The sequence below is a fragment of the Bubalus kerabau genome, chromosome 5 (assembly GCF_029407905.1).
Source record: "Bubalus kerabau isolate K-KA32 ecotype Philippines breed swamp buffalo chromosome 5, PCC_UOA_SB_1v2, whole genome shotgun sequence".
Lineage (NCBI taxonomy): Eukaryota > Metazoa > Chordata > Mammalia > Artiodactyla > Bovidae > Bubalus > Bubalus kerabau.
The window spans coordinates 64,337,280-64,361,120 of NC_073628.1; positions in this window are offsets into that span (position 1 = coordinate 64,337,280).

Genomic DNA, 23,841 nt, shown 5'->3' on the forward strand with positions numbered 1-23,841 from the left:
CTATGAATATTTTTTGGAAGACTGATGCTAAAGCTGAAGCTCCAATACATTGGCCATCTGATATGAAGAACCAATTCACTCTAAATGACTTGGATGCTGGGAAAGATTGAGGATAGGAGAAGTGGATGACACAAGATAAGATGGTTGGATGGTATCACTGACTCAAAGGTCATATGTTTGAGCAAACTCTGAAAGATAGTGAAGGACAGGGAATCCTGGTGTGTTGCAGTCCATGGGGTCACAGAGAGTCAGACATGACCAAATGACTGAACGTCTCCCTATATATTGAAGAAAGTTTGAGTCAATGTTATTCCTATCCTTGCTGTTCTTGTTTTAGGAAAGAATGATTTGAATATAAAATCTGGAATACCATAAACATGATTCAATAATTAGATCCAAAATTTTGCTATATGCCTTCTCTTTAGTCTTAAAATTTATGCATTTTACTTAAAAACATGAACCTTATACAAATTATTAAATTGGTTTCTCTATCAATAGATTCTTCTAGTTATTATGTACTGATAATTTAGCAAAGATATCCTCTTCCTTAAATGTCATTTATGCTACTGCTCCTTATTTTTATGAAAGGAAGAGACCATGGCATTATAACCTTTGGATGTACCTAATTCTTTGATACAAAAGCAAATAAATTAAGCTTGCTTAATATGAGCTGTGTTTACAACTGTATTTACAAATTTTTACTCAAGTATCTTAAAGTGCTTGAATAAAAGAAGTACATACAACATTTCCTAATACTGATGTTTCTTCTTATGTTTTTATCAATTCCTATGGCTTCAACATGAAATTGAATATCCAAATTTAAAATTACTTTAAAAATTCTAAAGAAACATATACGTATGTTATTTCAATATTCTGTTATTTCAGATGTTATTTCAATATGCATTTGTTGTTGTTTAGTCACTGTGCAATGTCTGACTATTTGTGACCCCCTGGACAGTAACAACTAGGCTCCTTTGCCCATGGGATTTCCCCAGCAAGAACCCTGGAGTGAATTGCCATTTCCTTCTCTGGGGGATATTCCTGACCCTGGAATAAAACCCACGTGTCCTGCATTGGCAGGAGGATTCTTTGCTACTGAGCCACCAGAAAAGCCCATATGTACGTTCCTCCGTCCATGGGATTTTCCAGGCAAGAGAACTGGAGTGGGTTGCCATTTCCTTCTCCAGAGGATCTTCCCAACCCAGGAATTGAACCCAGGTCTCCTGCATTGTAGGCAGACGCTTTACCCTCTGAGCCACCAGGGAATTCCTATATTTATTCACAACCACATATAAATCATTATGGCATATATGCCTAATTCATTTTTAAAATACACAATTAAAATTTATGTGTAATTGTCATATGTTTTTGTCAATAATTCTTAGTACACAGAAGCATATTCTGGTCATAGCTACTAAATAAAAAACAAGAACATGAAAAAAGACACATATATAGATATATGTTCAATTAAATGAACCAATGTCCTCATAAAAGTCTATTTAAATACTCCTCATTGAAATTCGGAGAAGGCAATGGCACCCCACTCCAGTACTTTTGCCTAGAAAATCCCATGGATGGAGGAGTCTGGTAGGCTGCAGCTCATGGGGTCCCTAGAGTCAGACACAACTGAGCGACTTCACTTTCATTTTTCACTTTCATGCATTGGAGAAGGAAATGGCAACCCACTCCAGTGTTCTTGCCTGGAGAATCCCAGGGACGGGAAGCCTGGTTGGCTGCCGTCTATGGGGTCGCACAGAGTCGGACACGACTGAAGCGACGCAGCAGCAGCAGCAGCATTGAAATTATTTTTCCTCTAGCCTCTTTTTCATTATAACAATTCAATTATTATATGCCATTAATTCCTTGTTGTCATTATTATTACCTCAGTTTTCTGAATAAATCAAGACCTTCTTATGTTCACACTTCTCCTCTGCTTAACTTTCCTTTTTTTCTGGTGTCATATTTCTGTAGGCATTAGAGTGAATGATCTCACTTGTTCACCAAGCTGCAGCTTAACAGTACCTTTCTTGTAGGGAACACTTTACTTTTTTTCCATAGAAGGAAGGGATCACTAACTGTGTCATGACAACCTAAGAAAAGCCTCCCAGGGGATGCACTTATTTACAGGGGTGCAGGCTGTCATCTCCTGGTTGGATGACATTTGAGCTGCTATTGAAAGACAGCCATTCTTTCATGCCTTTGCCTGGGAGCACAGTGAATCCCAGTGGACGGCAGCAATACTCCAAGAAGGTTTCAGTTGTATACCAAGACAGTGAATTCTATGACTTGGTTGGTAAATCATAACATGAAGACAGGCAGGAACTTTCACTGATTGTATAGTTAGGACAGAGAGCAGTATTATAAGGTTATGCACTGGAGTTTTGGTTGAAGAAATAGATTTATAGATTATTATTAATTTGTTTCTTATGAATTTTAGAAAATACAGTCTGCTTTTTCCAGAATAAAAACTCATATTATTTTATTACGACACTAAAGCCTCTTAATGAAAGTGAAAGAGGAGAATTAAAAAGTTGGCTTAAAGCTCAACATTCAGAAAACTAAGATCATGGCATCTGGTCCCATCACTTCATGGGAAATAGATGGGGAAACAGTGGAAAGTGTCAGACTTTATTTTGGGGGGCTCCAAAATCACTGCAGATGGTGATTGCAGCCATGAAATTAAAAGACTCTTACTCCTTGGAAGGAAAGTTATGACCAACCTAGATAGCATATTCAAAAGCAGAGACATTACTTTGCCAACAAAGGTCCGTCTAGTCAAGGCTATGGTTTTTCCAGTTGGACTATGTGAGAGTTGGACTATGAAGAAAGCTGAGCACCAAAGAATTGATGCTTTTGAACTGTCCCCTGGACTGCAAGGAGATCCAACCAGTCCATTCTAAAGGAGATCAGTCCTGGGTGTTCATTGGAAGGAATGATGCTGAAGCTGAAACTCCAATACTTTGGTCACCTCATGCGAAGAGTTGACTCATTGGAAAAGACCCTGATGCTGGGAGGGATTGGGGGCAGGAGGCGATGGGGACGACAGAGGATGAGATGGCTGGATGGCATCACCAACTCAATGGACATGAGTCTGAGTGAACTCCGGGAGTTGGTGATGGACAGGGAGGCCTGGCGTGCTGTGATTCATGGGGTCACAAAGAGTTGGACACGACTTAGAGACTGAACTGAACTGAACTGAAGAGGTTCTATTAGGTAATTATTATTATTATTATTATTATTATTATTAAGAATTCCATAGGTATGCTTCTAATTGACATTTTCCTATATTATTCTTTTCTTGTGCTGTTTAAATTCACTTAATGATCATGGTTACAGAATGAGTGGGGCAACTTCATGTTATGTTTCTCACTTATCTTTTAAAATATTTTCTAATTCTTGGAATTTTACTCACCATCTGGATCTAGAACATTTTCGTGCAGGAAGTTATCACATTGACCAAAAAGTTAATTCAGGCTTTTCCATACATCTTAGAGAAAAACCCAAATGAATTTTTTGGCCAACCCAACTTTTCAAATTAAATATTTGTTTATTATTCATATGTTGAGGAATTCAGGAATCTTAGGTAGTAACATATCCTTGGAGGAATAAATAATGGTGATATTCTAACTTGTGACCATATGTGTTGTTTAAATTTTCAGGTAGTTTTTCCAGGGGGTAGAATCTCCATTGAAACTGAAGTTAACTGTTACATACCCCAAATTGCTCAGCCTGAATCCATAAAAGTTCTATTAACAAGTTCTCATGTGTTGCTCCTTTCCAAGAGCCTTTAACTTCTGACTGATTCACAAAATGTGTTTTTTGTCCTTCAGTCGCTAGTTTTGTGTGACTCTTTACAATTCCATGGTCTGCAGCACGCCAGGCTCCTCTGTCCTCCACTATCCCCCAAAGTTTGCTCAAATTCATGTCCTCTGAGTTAATGATGCTATCTAACCATTTCATCTTCTGCTGCCCCTTTCTCTTTTGCCTTCAATCTTTCCCATCATCAGGGTCTTTTCAAATGAGTTGGCTCTTTGCATCACATGGCCCACATATTGCAGCTTCAGCATCAATCCTTCCAATGAAAATTCAGGGTTGATTTCCCTTAGGATGAACTGGTTTGATCTCCTTGCTGTCCAAGGGATTCTCAAGAGTCTTCTCCAGTACCACAGTTCAAAAGCATCTTTGGTGCTCAGGCTTCTTTATGGTACAATTCTCACATCCATACGTGACTACTGGAAAAACCTTAGCTTTGACTAGAAGGACCTCTGATTGCAAAGTGATGTCTCTGCTTTTTAATACACTGTCTAGGTTTGTCACAGCTTTTCTTCCAAGTAGCAAGTGTCTTTTAATTTCATGGCTGCAGTCACCATCTGCAGTGATTTTGGAGCCCAAGAAAGTAAAATCTGTCACTAGTCCCACATTTTTTCCATTCTGTTTGCCATGAAATGGTGGGACAAGATGCCATTATCTTAGTTCTTTTAATATTGAGTTTAAAGCCAGATTTTTCACTCTCTTTCACTGTCCTCAAGAAGCTATAATAGGTTAGAAGATGGGCAAGCTGGCAAATTCATTCCTTCTGCTGTGGTATCCCCAGCTCCTCTTTCCTGCTCCTATTTGACATCGCCTTTGTTTTCCTCATCTAGTGCTTGGTCTTTGCTTTTTTTCCTGGACATTTTGCATTTTTCTTTAGTTCAGAGTTCTTTACAGAGATGTGACCCATCATGCCATCTCTCTATTGGTTTATCCCATCTTATATTTTGTGTATGAGTGTGTCTGTGTGTGTGTACACTCTGCCTTCTACTCATATCTGTCCACACAACTGGGGTTTGGATTTATCAACACCCAATTATTGATAAGTTTTGCTTAATGGTTTAATATTTTACTGAAGCTAATCGCTAACATGAAAAAGTAAGAGATCTGATGGGTCCCCAGATTATTTTTAATATATGATTTAAAAGAAATCTCCGTAGTTCATTTATATTGCTTTGAGAATTTTACTTGGAAAACAGTCTGGAAATCTGACAAGAATAAACTTTCACATAATTTTTTCACTCTCTAACTGGCAAGATCAGAAATACCATGAAAAGTAGACTGTTGTACAGTATAGTTTCTACTTCAGCTGGTTTCTGCACTCGTGCAGACACACAGTCATATGCTTGCATACATAAAATCACATTCTCAAAGCCTAAAGAAGAAAAGACGGGGGAGAGAGCTGTGTTCAATTATCTCCCAGGCTTTGTCCAAAGATTAATTGATCTAAGAGATAATAACACCTGGTAATAATCTTTTTCCACTTATAAGGGGGCTGACAAAGTGAACAGAATGTATTTTTCTCACTGTTTCTGTTCATTATTGTAAAAATAAACAACTCAAATTTTAGATATGATGCAAATTCCATTTTTAAATATGGGAAAGCCTATTAAGAAATTCAGTCCACATGCTAATTTAGCTTTTATAGTATTAAGATATGTACATAGAGAGACAGTGTAATAGCAGCATATTATTTCAGTGCCCACTTCATTCCATTTCATTTTACTCTAGGCACAATTAAGTCTAGATAGCACAGTTCATGTGTTTTATGAGGCACTGAACTGGTAGCATATGAGAAAATCATGCCCGTTCTTGCTGCTGCTTCTGACAGGGTGGGAAGATAATAGGCCAATCTTCCTTCTTGATGACTCTTGCCTGACCAGAGAAGATGAGGGAGAAGAGGAATTGTATCATTTTAAAGGAGGCATTTGTGCAGAATGAAGAGTGAACTATCAATTGAGTCGCACTTGACAGAAAATGGCACTTTTGCCTTCCGGCATCTTTTTAAGAGTAAGAACAAAGTTATATTTAATACCTTCTTGATTTCATCCAATGAACATTGAATTTTCCCAAACGTATATCAGAATAAATGGTATCTTGGTGTCATGTTATTATCATAGGTAACTTCATAGAAGAGGGAGACTATAACCACATTTAAGCTAATTTCCTGGGATTGATCTCCCTGTTTGAAGGCAATATAAGTGACAAGACACCGAGGAATTTCTATAAAACTTAATTATAAAGGCATAGGACTCAAATTCCCAAATAAAATTTAAAATTCATATCAATTAAACTCTCATTTCATAAATTAGTGATGAAAACTACAAAATATTATTAATACTGTTTATGTGTCTACAGTATTCCTTATCTATTGATATAAAAATTTAAGCTTTTTCTATATCTGGAAAACCATAAGACAAACTATCTATATTACACTTCTATCTTTCTTGTTCTTTGAAATTCCACTTACTTTACTGAATTTTCCATCGTCTTGGTTTTTAGTTTTGTTTTTTGTTTTGTTTTTCATTTTTAATAAACAGAATATTGGATAGTTTTTCAGTTATTTTTATTTCAGTGTTACTTAAACAGTCTATTCATGGCAGGAATTATAAACATGTATGTCAGTAACAGTAGTAAAAGATACTGAATTGGTAGTGATTCTTTATGGTTATAATCATTTTGGTTTAGGATGGCTTCACATTATATATGGTAAATCCCATAAACATAAGACTAATTTAAGCTTAGATATAACAAATGAAGTTTTTTTTTTTTTTTTTTTAAATAATAGAAACTTGGACCAAGCTATGGATATCCTGAAATAGCTGTTTTGTTTCATAAAACCTCCTTCAACTCATCTCAGGGCCTGGATTCTTAATGTCTTTTATTTTATTGTGCCTGCTGTTCTATCACAGAGACTAAAACACAGTATCTGATAATTTCTTTTTAGTCCTTTCAGCATCTTATTTCACATTCCTTGAAAACTCTAGCAAATGGCTGATTATTACAATAATTCTCTTTTAAGGGTGTTTCATGTCCATTTTTATAAGAATTTGCAACTGATCATGGAAGATTAATTCAGTACTATTTTAGTCCAGAAGATTCCTTTATTTGTATTCATTATAATAGAGCTACTAGTCAATTTATAAATATATGCATGGCTCATATTTATTATATATAAACCTACATCCTTATCTTTCAACTTTAAAACTCATAATCTATCAGATCTTCCATATTGACAAATATAAAATTAAAGTACCAGTTTTGCAGTTATGTGTTTTCCAAAATGTGTTGAAACCATTTCTCCTTTAGTTACTGAAAAATTTGTTGGCAAAATTATACTGTTGGGGGGAGGAGGGGTTAAAACTTTAAAGCACATTAAATTTAGCTCAGAAAGAAAGTGTTAGGATTTTTAAAACATTATAGAAGAATTTCTTAACTCATTTATCAGTTGATTTGAAATGCTGATACCTTTATTCTTTTTTTTTTATTTTTTTTTTTATTTTTTTTTTGGGGGGGGGTATGAAATAGCTGTTTCTTTTATCTGGCTTTCTTATCTGTGATTCTTTTTTTTTTTTAATTTTATTTTATTTTTAAACTTTACATAACTGTATTAGATTTGCCAAATATCAAAATGAATCCGCCACAGGTATACATGTGTTCCCCATCCTGAACCCTCCTCCCTCCTCCCTCCCCATTCCATCCCTCTGGGTCGTCCCAGTGCACCAGCCCCAAGCATCCAGTATCGTGCATCGAACCTGGACTGGCAACTCATTTCATACATGATATTTTACATGTTTCAATGCCATTCTCCCAAATCTTCCCACCCTCTCCCTCTCCCACAGAGTCCATAAGACACCACCAATACATAAATTACTTTAAGTATTTGTTCTATCTTTTAATAGTGCAAATTATTCCATTTTTCTGTCTTCTATATAAATAGAAAATTATAAGGCGTTATTTAATTCCAACTATTGTATTTGAAATCTGCTAAACAATTCTTCAGTGGAAGGTTAAAAAATATAAACATATATATATATACACATATATGCATATCTATACACACACACGTGTGTGTGTGTTAGTCACTGAGTCATGTCTGACTCCTTGCGACCCCATGGGCTATACATCCTGCCAGGCTTCTCTGTCCATGAAATTCTGTAGGCAAGAATATTGGAGTAGTTTACCATTTCTTCCCATAGGGGATATTATACATATATATCAAATAAAACACTATGATTTAGGGAAGCTATCCAATGGCATTATTTTGGAGTTGAAAAATGATGGAGTAAAAGAAGAGAAATTGTCATTCCATTGAATCCTCTTAATATGTGGTTGTTATTTATTAGCCTTTAATTACATTATGCATCATGATTGACAATAAATGGTGGAAAATCTGTTTTGAACAATACAGTAGATGGGTGTGGAAAACATACTAGTCAACTTGGCAATAACTTGCACTTAAATGGGATGAGACTTTTAATATTGTTCTATTGAGAAATTCAGATTTGACAGACTTATTCTGTTTGATATGCTTAAAGATATAAGCAATATTAGATATCATCTCTCAATGTCAATAATTACTAGATAATATACATATTTTATTAGTGGGAACTCAAAGAAGGTTCGTGGTCATGCATAAATTTATAGTGTGAGCCATTAAGATAATGAAAACATTTTCTTTTCAGATTTAAGCACAAGACCAAGAAAAGCAAAAGTTTTGTAAAGATTGATCTCCAATTAGTGAACTAAGGAACAAATCAATTATTTTATAAATGTAAAAAATATAAAGTTTTACCAAGAAAGACCTTTTATATACAGTTCAGTTCAGTTCAGTCACTCAGTCATGTCTGACTCTTTGCAACCCCATAAATCGTAGCACGATAGGCCTCCCTGTCCATCACCAACACCCGGAGTTTACTCAGACTTATGTCCATTGAGTCGGTGATGCCATCCAGCCATCTCATCCTCTGTCGTCCCCGTCTCCTCTTGCCCCCAATCCCTCCTAGCATCAGTCTTTTCCAATGAGTCAGCTCTTCGCATGAGGTGGCCAAAGTATTGGAGTTTCAGCTTTAGCATCAGTCCTTCCAATGAACACCTAGGGCTGATTGCCTTTAGGATAGACTGGTTGGACCTCCTTGTAGTCCAAGATACTCTCAAGAGTCTTTTCCAACACCACAGTTCAAAAGCACCGATTCTTTGGCATTCAGCTTTCTTCACAGTCCAACTGTCACATCCATACATGACTACTGGAACAACAATAGCCTTGACTAGGCAGACCTTTGTTGACAAAGTAATGTCTCTGCTTTTTAATATGCTATCTAAGTTGGTCATAATTTTCCTTCCAAGGAGTGTCTTTTAATTTCATGGCTGCAATCACCATCTTCAGTGATTTAGGAGCCCAAAAAGTAAAGTCTGACACTGTTTCCACTGTTTCCCCATCTATTTGCCATGAAGTGATGGGACCGATGCCATGAACTTAGTTTTCTGAATGTTGAGCTTTAAGCCAACTTTTTCACTCTCCTCTTTCACTTTCATCAAGAGGCTTTTTAATTTCTCTTCACTTTCTGCCATAAGGGTGGTATCATCTGCATATCTGAAGTTATTGATATTTCTCCTGGCAATCTTGATTCCAGCTTGTGCTTCTCCAGCCCAGCATTTCTCATGATGTACTCTGCATATAAGTTAAATAAACAGGGTGACAATATACAGCCTTGACGTACTCCTTTTCCTATTGGAACCAGTCTGTTGTTCCATGTCCAGTTCTAACTGTTGCTTCCTGACCTGCATAAAAATTTCTCAAGAGGCAGGTCAGGTGGTCTGGTATTCCCATCTATTTCAGTCAGATTTTCCACAGTTTATTGTGATCCACACAGTTAAAGGCTTTGGCATAGTCAATAAAGCAGAAATAGATGTTTTTCTGGAACTCTCTTGCTTTTTTGATGATCCAGTGAATGTTGGCAATTTGATCTCTGATTCTCTGCCTTTTCTAAAACCAGCTTGAACATCTTGAAGTTCATGGTTCATGTAATTGCTGAAGTCTGGTTTGGAGAATTTTGAGCATTACTTTACTAGCATGTGAGATCAGTGCAATGTGCAATTGTGCGGTCGTTTAAGCATTCTTTGGCATTGCCTTTCTTTGGGATTGGAATGAAAACTGACCTTTCCCAGTCCTGTGGCCACTGCTGAGTTTTCCAAATGTGCTGGCATATTGAGTGCAGCACTTTCACAGCATCATCTTTCAGGATTTGAAATAGCTCAACTGGAATTCCATCACCTCCACTAGCTTTGTTCGTAGTGATGCTTTCTAAGACTCACTTGACTTAACATTCCAGGATGTCTGGCTCTAGGTGAGTGATCACACCATCATGATTATCTGAGTCGTGAAGCTCTTTTTTGTACAGTTCTTCTGTGTTTTTTTTGCAACCTCTTCTTAATATCTTCTGCTTCTGTTAGGTCCATACCATTTCTGTCCTTTATCGAGCCCATCTGGGCATGAAATGTTCCCTTGGTATCTTTAATGTTCTTGAAGAGATCTCTAGTCTTCCTCCTTCTGTTGTTTTCCTCTATTTCTTTGCATTAATCACTAAGGAAGGCTTTCTCATCTCTTCTTGCTATTCTTTGGAACTCTGCATTCAAATAGGAATATCTTTCCTTTTCTCCTTTGCTTTTCACTTCTCTTCCTTTCACATTATTTGTAAGGCCTCCTCAGAGAGCCATTTTGCTTTTCTGAATTTCTTTTTCATGGGGATGGTCTTGATCCCTGTCTCCTGTACAATGTCACGAACCTCTGTCCATAGTTCATCAGGCACTCTGTCTATCAAATCTAGTCCCTTAAATCTATTTCTCACTTCCATTGTATAATCATAAGGTATTTGATTTAGGTCATGCTTGAATGGTCTAGTAGTTTTCCCTACTTTCTTCAATTTAAGTCTGAATTTGGCAACAAGGAATTCATGATCTGAGCCACAGTCAGCTTCCGGTCTTGTTTTTGCTGACTGTATAGAACTTCTCCATCTTTGACTGCAAAGAACATAATCAATCTGATTTCAGTATTGACCATCTACTGATGTCCATGCGTAGAGTCTTCTCTTGTGTTGTTGGAAGAAGATGTTTGCTATGACCAGTGTGTTCTCTTGGCAAAACTCTATTAGCCTTTGCCCTGCTTCATTCTGTACTCCAAGGCCAAATTTCCCTTTACTCCAGGTGTTTCTTGACTTCATACTTTTGCATTCCAGTCCCCTATAATGAAAAGGACATTCTTTTTTGGGTGTTAGTTCTAAAGGGTCTTGTAGGTCTTCATAGAATCGTTCAACTTCAGCTTCTTCAGTGTTACTGGTTGGGGCATAGGCTTGGATTACAGTGATATTGAATGGTTTTCCTTGGAAATGAACAGAGATCATTCTGTCATTTTTGAGATTGCATCCAAGTACTGCATTTCGGTCTCTTTTGTTGCCCATGATGGCTACTCCATTTCTTCTAAGGGATTCCTGCCCGCAGTAGTAGATATAATGGTCATCTGAGTTAAATTCACCCATTCCAGTCCATTTTAGTTCGCTGATTCCTAGAATGTTGACGTTCACTCTTGCTATCTCTTGTTTGACCATTTCCAATTTGCCTTGATTCATGGACCTAGCATTCCAGGTTCCTATGCAATATTGCTCTTTACAGCATCAGACCTTGCTTCTATCACCAGTCACATCCACAACTGGGTATTGGTTTTGCTTGTGCTCCGTCCCTTCATTCCTTCTGGAGTTATTTCTCCACTAATCTCCAGTAGCATACTGGAGTACATATACAGTACATGTCCACAACTCCTTTTCCACACCTTGTAAATCTCAAAAGCTCTAGTAGCAAGCATAATCATATGGTCCATTAATGGAAACCTTGTGTGAATTAGCATGAAGTTATTTATGACCTTTATGTATTTTGCTGTGATTTTATATATGTCTTGTTGAAAATATGTTAACATATGTGAAAATATGCAAATTTAGAGTTTTCTCCACACCTGCTGGGACGGTATTACTCATAAATTTTATAAATCTGAAAATTCTAAATTCTGCAGGACATCTGCCCCTGAGAGGTTTCCTAAGCAAATATGTATATGAACACTGAGAACCATTAATTTATATACCTTCTGTCTATTTTGCAATGGCTTATTTAATAAAAAATAACTAATTGTCCCTATAACGTGATATTTAACTGCATTGGCCTTAGTGAATGTGCATTTTCATATGTCCCAATAAGCTGGCATTGAACACAAAGCTTTCTACCCCTTTTTAATAACACCAAGCACTTGGCCAGAATGGTGCTGGCTTATACCAATGTCCTGGCCAATTATTAACTGGACTCCTTTTACTCAGACATATCATGATTCAGATTATAAGTTAAACATCTTCCTTTTCCTTCCACTCCTCGACACCTTTCATTCTCTGTCTCCCCACCTTCACATCCCAGTACTGGGAAAATCTCACCCCTCTTTCAGGATACCCCATATCTAGGAAGCCACTTAGGGCTGTCTGGACATATGACTAACTGATGGGAAAGGGTTTCTACTGTCAATCCACGTATTCAATATAAGCAAAGTTATCATCATTCTTTTTAAGATACAAAAATAAATAGGAACGCATATATCTTAGCACAATAATGGATTACTGTGAGAATTTCATGGATTCCTCCTCCATCTGGGTAAACAAAGATTGGTGGTTAGACCCAAGGAGAAGAAAGTGGGCAGAGAACCAGGGGCACAATATTCTGTGCCTAAAGGGCTGATTTCTGGCTTTGTCGCATGAATTTTCCTTATATGTTCTATAACACATTTTAGCACAGTTATATATACACAGATTTATAGAAAATTTTGAATTTTAAGTGTAAGTCAGGCAAGTTTCCCATGTGTTGAACGCAATTTTGTTTCAAAGCATGCTCCAAGACACCTAGTCACCTTCTGTTTACTCTCTATATCTAAATGTGTGAGGACGAGTTTAAGATGTATTTACATTCTGTGAAAGTGTACATATTTAGCTGCATGTCAATTTCCCATTTTTATTCCCTTACAGTCACTGTTACACTGATGTTATACTAATTTTTTTGTAAAATATTGCATTATCAGTATTTTTGTTAAAGGCAATCATTATTGCTATTAACAATAGAGTAACTTTAATTATTTCATTTCTCTCTACTTTTTTGCTAGGAAAGAATTTGATCCTATATAAAGATAACTTTTCTCTAAGCAAATAAAATTGTTTTCTCCAAAACTTTACAAACTGGCTAACTTTCCCCAGAATAATTTAAAATCAACCTGCCTTGGGCAAATATCTGCTGTTTACTTCTGTTCTGTTTCAATCTGATCAAGTGTAACAGATGAAATGCTAACATGGACCTGGAGGAGTGTCCTTAACAGATGTGAGTGAACAGATGAGCAGTCAGAGAAAGTTTAGAAATTATGTAATCAACAACATCTTCATGACCTTTAGAAACATCTCTTACCAATTAAATCATCACTTTGTGACTTTGGAAGTTATTACAAAATACTTTCATGTACATATGAAATTACCTTAAAATAGTACTCACACAGTGAGAAGAGTTTTCAAATTGAACTATTTTTCTGATGTATGTTGAATAAAACTTTATTTTTATAGGAATCTACTTGGGGTTCTTATTGATATAATTATGAGTTTCTAAAATCTACCTCATTAAAAATCATGGTCTCCTTAAAATACATCATCCATTGATAGCAGATGCAAACTTGTTTAGAGGAAATACATGTTTTTAATATATTTGAAAAAATTCTTTAAATATATATTGCTAACTTTTATTATGATTTTCAGACCACATAGGACACCACAAAGATTTTTTCTGATGGCTGTTTGCTGTGCAGATTTTCTTGTTTATGTTCCATTCCTGCATTGGAGCTAAGTCAAGTGTACATACATAATTTGAAGAGTGAATTCAGTGCTTGTTCAGGCTGAAAGCTGTATGCATTTAGATAAGAAGGAATAAGGAATAGGAGGAAAAATAACCTTGGAAACTGTCTTCTGTTTGCTAGTGCTATATATTTTACTAAATCAAACAACCCTCTTTATGAGTTTTCAATCTCTCTTTAACATAAAAACACAAAGAAGAAATATTTATAAAATTAATATTTTTCAAATATTATTTTGCCTGAAGTTATTTATTTTTACCATAACTTTTGAAAGATTATCTACTAATAAAACTATATTAATGAAGATTCAAGCCCAAAACATTTTGCTTTTATATTTCTAATTAAATGGCAGAATGTATAAAACATTGTTTTCCTTTTTATATATATATATATTATTTTATTTTTTAACTTGACAATATTGTATTGGTTTTGCCATATATCGACATGAATCTGCCACAGGTATACATGTGTTCCCCATCCTGAACCCTCCTCCCTCCTCCCTCTCCATACCATCCCTCTGGGTCGTCCCAGTGCACCAGCCCCAAGCATCCAGTATTGTGGATCGAACCTGGACTGATGACTTGTTTCGTACATGATATTATACATGTTTCAATGCCATTCTCCCAAATCATCCCACCCTCTCTCTCTCCCAAAGAGTCCAAAAGACTGTTCTATACATCAGTGTCTCTTTTGCTGTCTCGTATACAGGGTTATTGTTACCATCTTTCTAAATTCCATATATATGCATTAGTATACTGTATTAGTGTTTTTCTTTCTGGCTTACTTCACTCTGTATAATAGGCTCCAGTTTCATCCATCTCATTAGAACTGATTCAAATGTATTCTTTTTAATGGCTGAGTAATACTCCATTGTGTATATGTACCACGGCTTTGTTATCCATTCATCTGCTGATGGACATCTAGGTTGCTTCCATGTCCTGGCTATTATAAACAGTGCTGCGATGAACATTGGGGTACATGTGTCTCTTTCAATTCTGGTTTCCTCGGTGTGTATGCCCAGGAGTGGGATTGCTGGATCATAAGGCAGTTCTATTTCCAGTTTTTTAAGGAATCTCCACACTGTTCTCCATAGTGGTTGTACTAGTTTGCATTCCCACCAACAGTGTAGGAGGGTTCCCTTTTCTCTGTTTTCCTTTTTAAGTTAAAAAAGTTCGTCCAATATAAGTAGTGGTGTAATTTAGTAAATAAATTTATAGAATTGAATCAGGTGATCTTTTTGTTCAGTTCCCAGTGAAATGTGCCTGACATTTTGTCTTCTCTTCATTTTGCATTTTCAACACACAGAGAAAATATTGGAGAGGGCAAATGCATAATATATTTTAAAATAATTTGAAACATTTCAACATTCAGTTAAAAGTGAAGTGACCTTAACTCCAAAATATGGTTATGTCAAGGGTTTAATATGACCCTTCCTTTTTCTACTAGAGATTAAATAACTTTATATAATTTTAATGGGAACTACAGCAAAGATGAGGCTAGATTAATCTTCAATAAATAAACAAAACAGTTATTTAATATAAAATATTTCATTGTGGAACATGTCTATTTAATAGCAAATTAAACTATAATAATTATAACTCAGTCAGCACTCCTAAATACTAATGAAGAATTCTGAGTATTAATTTGTCAAGCAAACTTTTTTTTTAAAATGAAGAGGAGACCAGAATTTCATGACACTAATTTTCAACAATAATTTAATTAATAAGCATAAACCTACAATAGTGATTGGAGACTGATTTCAGAATAGTAATCATACAAATCTGCATTCCTAGTATAATCTCTTAATCATTCACCTATAATCTATATTTGTTAAGGCTGAAATGATAATATCTGGATATATATACATATATATCCTATTTGAATAATGGATAATTTTTGACTTGATTTGTAAATCCTCTTAAAATATAAAGATAACTTTTCTCATTGGGACAGTTATAAAGCTTGCCTGGTTTCAAACAAAGTTTCTTGCAGCTTTCATTTAAGTTGTACAAAAAACAAAACAAAAAAAAACACCACATTACCACCACTACCACCACCAAAACAAAATCATTCCAATAGCTATTTTTTCTCCAAACTAAAATTTAAGTGTTATCTTTTTTGTCTTAAATCTGATGGCATGTAAAGAACTGACAACATCTAATTTACATTTAAAAGATTGTCTAATAATTGTGGATTTTTAAATATGGATATGGAAAGATACTGTTGATAAAGGATCTAAATTAGATTAATGTTAATGAATATTTTGTTGTTGTTCTTGATGCAGTTTGTGGTTCTGGGTGGATAGGTTATTTTTTGATAATCATGCCAAAGTGAAATTCACAGAACATTTCAGGGCAGGGTCTTTAAAAATAATCTGATAACCTTTGTTCACCATGTGTAACCTTATGCCTCTTACAAAAATTTAACTAAAATGCACCATTATGCAGATCCTATATATAGCCCATATTTTTCTTATTTGTGCAAAGTTAATAACAAATGTTTTACTGGTTTATATGCAAAATTAAGAATAATGATGTTATGGAGCTAACCAATGTTTTTAACAGAACGTAATTTAAAAAATAGAATACATATTTCTGCAGAGTAGTATCTCCTTTAGAAGTTGGCTCCTGGAAGTCAGGGATTATGTAGTAGCTTTATACTTTATCCCTCTTAGTCCCTATCATTTTTATTACTTAAAATTCCAAGTTCAAAGGGATTTAAGTCACTAATATGATAATTCTATTTTTTCTTACACATTTTTAAGTGGTCATAAATAGACAGCTTAAAACACCTCTGGTAATGAAGTCAGTATTTGTTAAAACAGGTTATCTTTATTTCTATGACAAAATACATACTTAGTACGTATTTTGAGTTAAATGAAATAATTATTAATCAATATATGATTATCCTAATGTATGGGGAAGAAGACATTCTTGTTATGTTCTTTTGAAGATTCTCTGTTTAAGATTTCTTATATCAGTTCACTACTTCTCCCTCCAAAGGGAGAGACAGAGAGAAACTGACATTCTATCTTGACCTATTAATGCTATTAAATGAATCTGAACAGAACTCACATGCATCACATTTTCTTTTTTATGGAAGTAATGGATTTGCAAGAGAGCTACCAAAGATTTCAAGTACTTCCTTATCTTGCCTGTCAATTGATGACAGTGACACCATGGAACAACTAAATATTGTTCAGATAATTAAAAAAAAAAATTTAAGTTATCATACCAGTTAGAATAAGACCATAAATGAACTAATTATAGCCTAAGATAAACTTGCAGAAGTATTACTGTTAGAAATAAACAGTGAAAGACCAAGAATATAGTCAATAGGGAACCCAATGATATGAAACATTCTCTGGATGACAACAGTACAGTTCAGCTCAGTCGCTAAGTCATGCCCGACTCTTTGTGACCCCATGAATCTCAGCACGCCAGGCCTCCCTGTCCATCACCAACTCCCGGAGTTCACTCAAACTAATGTCTATCGAGTCGGTGATGCCTTCCAGCCATCTCACGCTCTGTCATCCCCTTCTCCTCCCGCCTTCAATCTTTCCCAGAATCAGGGTCTTTTCTCATGAGTCACTTCTTTTCATCAGGTGGCCAAAGTATTGGATTTTCAGCTTTAGCATCAGTTCTTCCAAAGGATATTCAGGACTGATTTCCTTTAGGATGGACTGGTTGGATCTCCTTGTAGTCCAAGGGACTCTCACAAGTCTTATCTAACACCACTGTTCAAAAGCATCAATTTTTCAGTACTCAGCTTTTTAGAGTCCAACTCTCACATCCATACATGACTGCTGGAAAAATCAAAGCTTTGACTAGAAGGATCTTTGTTGGCAAAGTAATGCCTCTGCTTTTTAATATGCTGTCTAGGTTGGTCATAAATTTTCTTGCAAGGAGCAAGTGTCTTTTAATTTCATGGCTGCAGTCACCATCTGCAGTGATTTTGGAGCCCAAAAATTAGTCTGTCACTGTTTCCATTGTTTCCCCATTTATTTGCCATGAAGTGATGGGACCAGATGCCATGATCTTCGTTTTCTGAATGTTGAGCTTTAAGCCAACTTTTTCACTCTCCTCTTTCACTTTCATCAAGAGGCTCTTTAGTTCTTCTTTGCTTTCTGCCATAAGGGTGCTGTCATCTGCATAACTGAGATTATTGATATTTCTCCCAGTAATCTTGATTCCAGTTTGTGCTTCATCTGGTCTAGCATTTCTCATGATGTACTCTGCATATAAGTTAAATAAGCAGGGTGACAATGCACAGCCTTGACATACTGCTTTCCCAATTTGGAACCAGTCTGTTGTTCCATGTCTAGTTCTAACTGTTGCTTCTTGACCTGCATACAGATTTCTCAAGAGGCAGGTCAGGTGGTCTGGTAGTCCCATCTCTTTAAGAATTTTCTACAGTTTTTTGTTGTCCACACAGTCAAAACATTGGCATACACAATAAAGGAGTAGATGTTTTTCTGAAACTCTCTCGCTTTTTCAGTGATCGAACAGATGTTGGCAATTTGATCTCTGGTTCTTCTGCCTTTTCTAAATCCAGCTTGAACTTCTTGGAATTTCATGGTTCACATATTGTTGAAGCCTGGCTTGGAGAATTTTAAGCATTTGTTTGCTAGTGTGGGAGATGAGTGCAATTGGGCAGTAGTTTGAGCATTCTTTGACATTGCCTGTCTTTGGGATTGGAATGAAACTGACTTTTTCCAGTCCTGTAGCCACTGCTGAAATTTCCAAATTTGCTGACATATTGAGTGCAACACTTTCACAGCATTATCTTTTAGGATTTGAAATAGCTCAACTGGAATATCATCACCTCCACTAGCTTTGTTTGTAGTGATGTTTCCTAAGGCCCACTTGACCTCTAATTCCAGGATGTCTGGCTCTAGGTGAGTAATCACACCATCATGATTATCTGGGTCATAAAGGTCTTTTTTGTACAGTTCTTCTGTGTATTGTTGTCATCTCTTCTTAATATCTTCTGCTTCTGTAAGGTCCATCCCATTTCTGTCCTTTATTGTGCCCATCTTATCATGAAATGTTCCCTTGGTATCTGTAATTTTTTTGAGGAGATCCCTAGTCTTTCCCATTCTATTTTTTTTTCCCGCATTCTATTTTTATTCTGTTTTCCTCTATTTCTTTGCATTGATCACTGAGGAAGGCTTTCTTATCTCTCCTTGCTATTCTTTGGAACTCTGCATTCAAATGGGTATATCTTTCCTTCTCTGCTTTGCTTTTCTCTTTATACACACACATACACACACTTGGTATAGTTTGGTTCATTTCATTCCCTGTTGTATTATATCCTTGAGGACTGTGGTGTGATGTAGCATTGTGAGTGAACAACAGAAAATTCAAATCTTGGGGGGAAGAGCAAAAAACCAAAAACAGTGAAATTCTTCTAACCCAGAAATCCTGGATTCCCACATGGTGGAGTCTCCAACAGCACATGTGGAGCTTCTACCTTGTGTCAACAGAGCGCCCTGAGACTGGAGGACCTGTGCAAAATCTGACTGGATGTGTGTCCAGACTGACCTGTTTCATCTGCAGGGCATCTGGGGGTTACTTGCTGGCAAGGATAGTGCTCACAGTATTTCCTGAGCTCTCCACTTCCTAGTCTCCCTTGCAGTTAGGTTGAAGCAGCAGAGCTGCTATTCCATGACTTTGAGGGAAGGTTGCTTGTACCACTTGTGAAGCTGTTAAGAGCTATTGTCCTTCATACACACATACACAAACATATATATATGTTTGTGTGTGTTTGATATATATATATATATATATATATATATATATATATATATCAATCCTTGCATGTACTGAGACTTCAGAGAGCAAGGGTTCCACATGGTGCAACCATGGTGCAATTACTAACTGAAGAAGAGCTGCCAGACTCATATCAGGACCACCAAGAAATGAAATATCAATAAACTAATCCACCCAGATTACAGGACTTGTTTGAAGTGACATTTAGCTTTGTTATTCTGATAAACGGGGGCTTCCCAGGTGGTGCCAGTGGTACAGAAAGCGCTTGCCAATGCAGTAGATGTAAAAGACATGGGTTTGATCCTTGGGTCAGGGTTTTGTTAAATATGCCTTTATTTGTATGGGACACATAGGCTTGAACAATAATCTTAATTGTGGAAACAATAGCATTAAAACCATAGATATTACCCCAAATTTAATACTGAATAAAATGTGTTCCTTTAGTATCTCAAGGGAAGGGAGATATTACCTTCCCTGTAATGAAACAATTGCTATAATAGGATATATACTGAGTCCAAGCTAACATAATTTCAAACTGTGGGGGAAGTTTTTGCTTACAATTTTAGTATGTCCTTTATTTTGAAGAATCATTTTTGAGGAAATCTCAAACACAGAAAATATACTGGCATTTAATTTAGAAACCATTCTTATGATTTCTGTGAATATGAAAAGATCAGCTATATCAAAGATATGACAGAATAACCTGACTGAAGATTAATGTTTCATTTTTTTAGATGTAGACTTATCAGAAAGCAATGAGATAATGAGAAACAAAGTTCTCTTAGATACAAAACTATGGATAGCCAAATGGATAGCATGTCATGGAAAATTATTGTGGAGATACAATTTGGCAAAGAATCCATTTTTTTCTGATATAGGCATTATAACAAGAGACATATGTAAATTTCTCATACTTAAGTGATTCAATGAATGAAATACAACAAGTTTTTTGGACTAAGTATTCTAGGTTGAATATACATTGGGATTTTTAAAAAATTTCCAAATTCCACCAGATGGTGGATGAAGATGTAAATGACTACTTCCAAATCTCAATTGAGTGCATTGGCTCAATTCTTTTTCTAATTTATTTATTTTTTAATTGAAGGATAATTGCTTTACAGAATTTTGTTGGCTTCTGTCAAATAACAACATGAATACAAGCCTGAATTGTGTGCACTAGTTCAGTTTTATATATTATTATTTTTTAAGTCAAATTCTAGTGACATGCATAAATATTAAGTGTAAATTCTGAATCTTGGCAATATGTTCATGTGTAACTAATACAACAATCAAAATATAAAACATTCTCAGCTATATATTTGTGTGTATATACATATATAACACATGTATACCTGTGGTGGATTCATTTTGATATTTGGCAAAACTAATACAATTATGTAAAGTTTAAAAATAAAATAAAATTTAAAAAAAAAGGGAATCAAAAAAAATATAATTGGGGAAAAAATAAATAAATAAAAGCAACTGGACTATAAATATATATATATATATATACATATATACCATATATGGAATATTACTCAGTCAAAATTAAAAAGGAAAATCTTGCCATCTGCAATTACATGGGTTAAATTGTAGGGAATTATGCTAAATAAGCAGCCACACAGAGAAAGACAAATCATTATATGTAGAATCAAAAAAAAAAAAAAGAACTCATATAAATAAATAACAGAAAACTGGTTGCCAGGGCCTGGGCATTTAGAGCAATATGATGAGGTTGGTAAAAGGGTATAAAGTTTTAATTATAAGATGACTAAGTTCTGAGGATCTCATATGTAATATGACAACTGTAGTTGGTAATACTGTGTTCTATGAAATTTGCTAAGAAAGTAGAACTTAAATGTTCCTATACATTCATAAAAAGTACACATTTAAAGTGACAGATATGATAATTAACTAGATAAGAGCATCTATTAATTCAAAATAAAATATATTTTTTAAATGAGTACAATATTTCAATAAAAAAGATATAAAAATGACAAGAAAGAATAAGTGCCTGGCAATGCTACTGATTGGTGAAACTCTCATTGAAATCACATTCTAATATATAACCAAAATGGACTTCCCATGTGACTCAGTGGTAAAGAATCTGGCTACAATTCAGGAGATGTAGATTTGATCCCTGGCTCAGGAATATGCCCTGAAGAAGGAAATGGCAACCCATTCCAACATTCTTGCCTGGGAAATCCTATGGAGAGATAAGCCTGGCAGGCTGCAAGTCCATGGGGTCACAAAGATTCAGACACAACTTAGTGACTAAACAACAAAACAACAACAACAACAAATAGCTAAAATAGTACAAAAATCTGACTAGATGGCCCCTCTTTTCCTGGATGTACACTTATTTGGAAAACTGAAATCAAATCAAAAGATAGAATGTTGGGCACATAGAAAAGCAACAGTTAACATTAATTGAACTCGAACTAAGGGCCATGTCCTAGATGTAATTAAACTTTATTTAATTATAACAATAATCTTAGAAGCTAGATACTATTATTATCCCCATTTTATAAGTGAGGAAACATAAGAACATAGTAAGGAAGTTTCCCAAGATCTCAGCACTAGAAGCCACAGCAGAGCCAGAACAAAAATCTCAGGTCCCTCAGGACCTAGAACCTTGCTCTTGGCCTCTAAGTCATGTCTCATTCTTATCTCTAAAATTCTTCACTTAATGAAACAAGGACTCCTGCACTTATGTCTAATTTGGGGTTTGGATAGTATAATTACAAGAAGAACCTGAAATATTTTGTTTGAACAGGAAGCAAGAAAAGGCTCAAAGAGCCATGGGTTATGTCAAAACACATGAAAGTCCATGAGGAAGAGCCTTTGCAGCTAAATCTGTGACATCTTGAATATGAAAATGAATAAAAATCTTCAGGGACTGTAACTTTGAATAAAAGGAGGATACCTTGTTGGAGGAGGTGGAAAGGACATGACCTGACTGCAGGTTGATCCCTGGCTAGATCTAGGCTATCTGAAGCTCCTTAACCCCTCTCCTATCCTTGGCTCAGCCTACTGTTTGTGACTCAGTGGACATAAGTTTAAGCAAACTCTGGGAGATAGTGAAGGACAGAATAGCCTGGCATGCTGCAGTCCATGGGGTCACAAAGAGTTGGACATGACTGAGAGGCTGAACAAAAAGCATTGTTCCCATACTAAGAGCCCTTTCAAGTTCACAGTCTTGATACAGTGAGGTGTATTTGAGACCAAAGAAATATTTCATGCAAAGATGGGCTCGATAAAGGACAGAAATGGTATGGACCTAACAGAAGCAGAAGGTATTAAGAAGAGATGGCAAGAATACATAGAAGAACTGTACAAAAAAGATCTTCACGACCCAGATAATCACAATGGTGTGATCACTGACCTAGAGCCAGACATCCTGGAATGTGAAGTCAAGTGGGCCTTATAAAGCATCACTATGAACAAAGCTAGTGGAGGTGATGGAATTCCAGTTGAACTATTCCAAATCCTGAAAGATGATGCTGTGAAAGTGCTGCACTCAATATGCCAGCAAATTTGGAAAACGCAACACTGGCCACAGGACTGGAAAAGATCAGATTTCATTCCAATCCCAAAGAAAGACAATGCCAAAGAATGCTCAAACTACCGCACAATTGCACTCATCTCAAACGCTAGTAAAGTAATGCTCAAAATTCTCCAAGCCAGGCTTCAGCAATATGTGAACCGTGAACTTCCTGATGTTCAAGCTGGTTTTAGAAAAGACAGAGGAACCAGAGATCACATTGCCAACATCCGCTGGATCATGGAAAAAGCAAGAGAGTTCCAGAAAAACATCTATTTCTGCTTTATTGATTATGCCAAAGCCTTTGACTGTGTGGATCACAATAAACTGTGGAAAATTCTGAAAGAAATGGGAATACCAGACCACCTGATCTGCCTCTTGAGAAATTTGTATGCAGGTCAGGAGGCAACAGTTAGAACTGGACATGGAACAACAGACTAGTTCCAAATAGGAAAAGGAGTATGTCAAGGCTGTATATTGTCACCCTGTTTATTTAACTTCTATGCAGAGTACATCATGAAAAATGCTGGACTGGAAGAAACACAAGCTGGAATCAAGATTGCTGGGAGAAATATCGATAACCTCAGATATGCAGATGACACCACCCTTATGGCAGAAACTGAAGAGGAACTCAAAAGCCTCTTGATGAAAGTGAAAGAGGAGAGTGAAAAAGTTAGCTTAAAGCTCAACATTCAGAAAACGAAGATCATGGCATCCTGTCCCATCACTTCAAGGGAAATAGATGGGGAAACCGTGAAAACAGTGTCAGACTTTATCTTTCTGGGCTCCAAAATCAC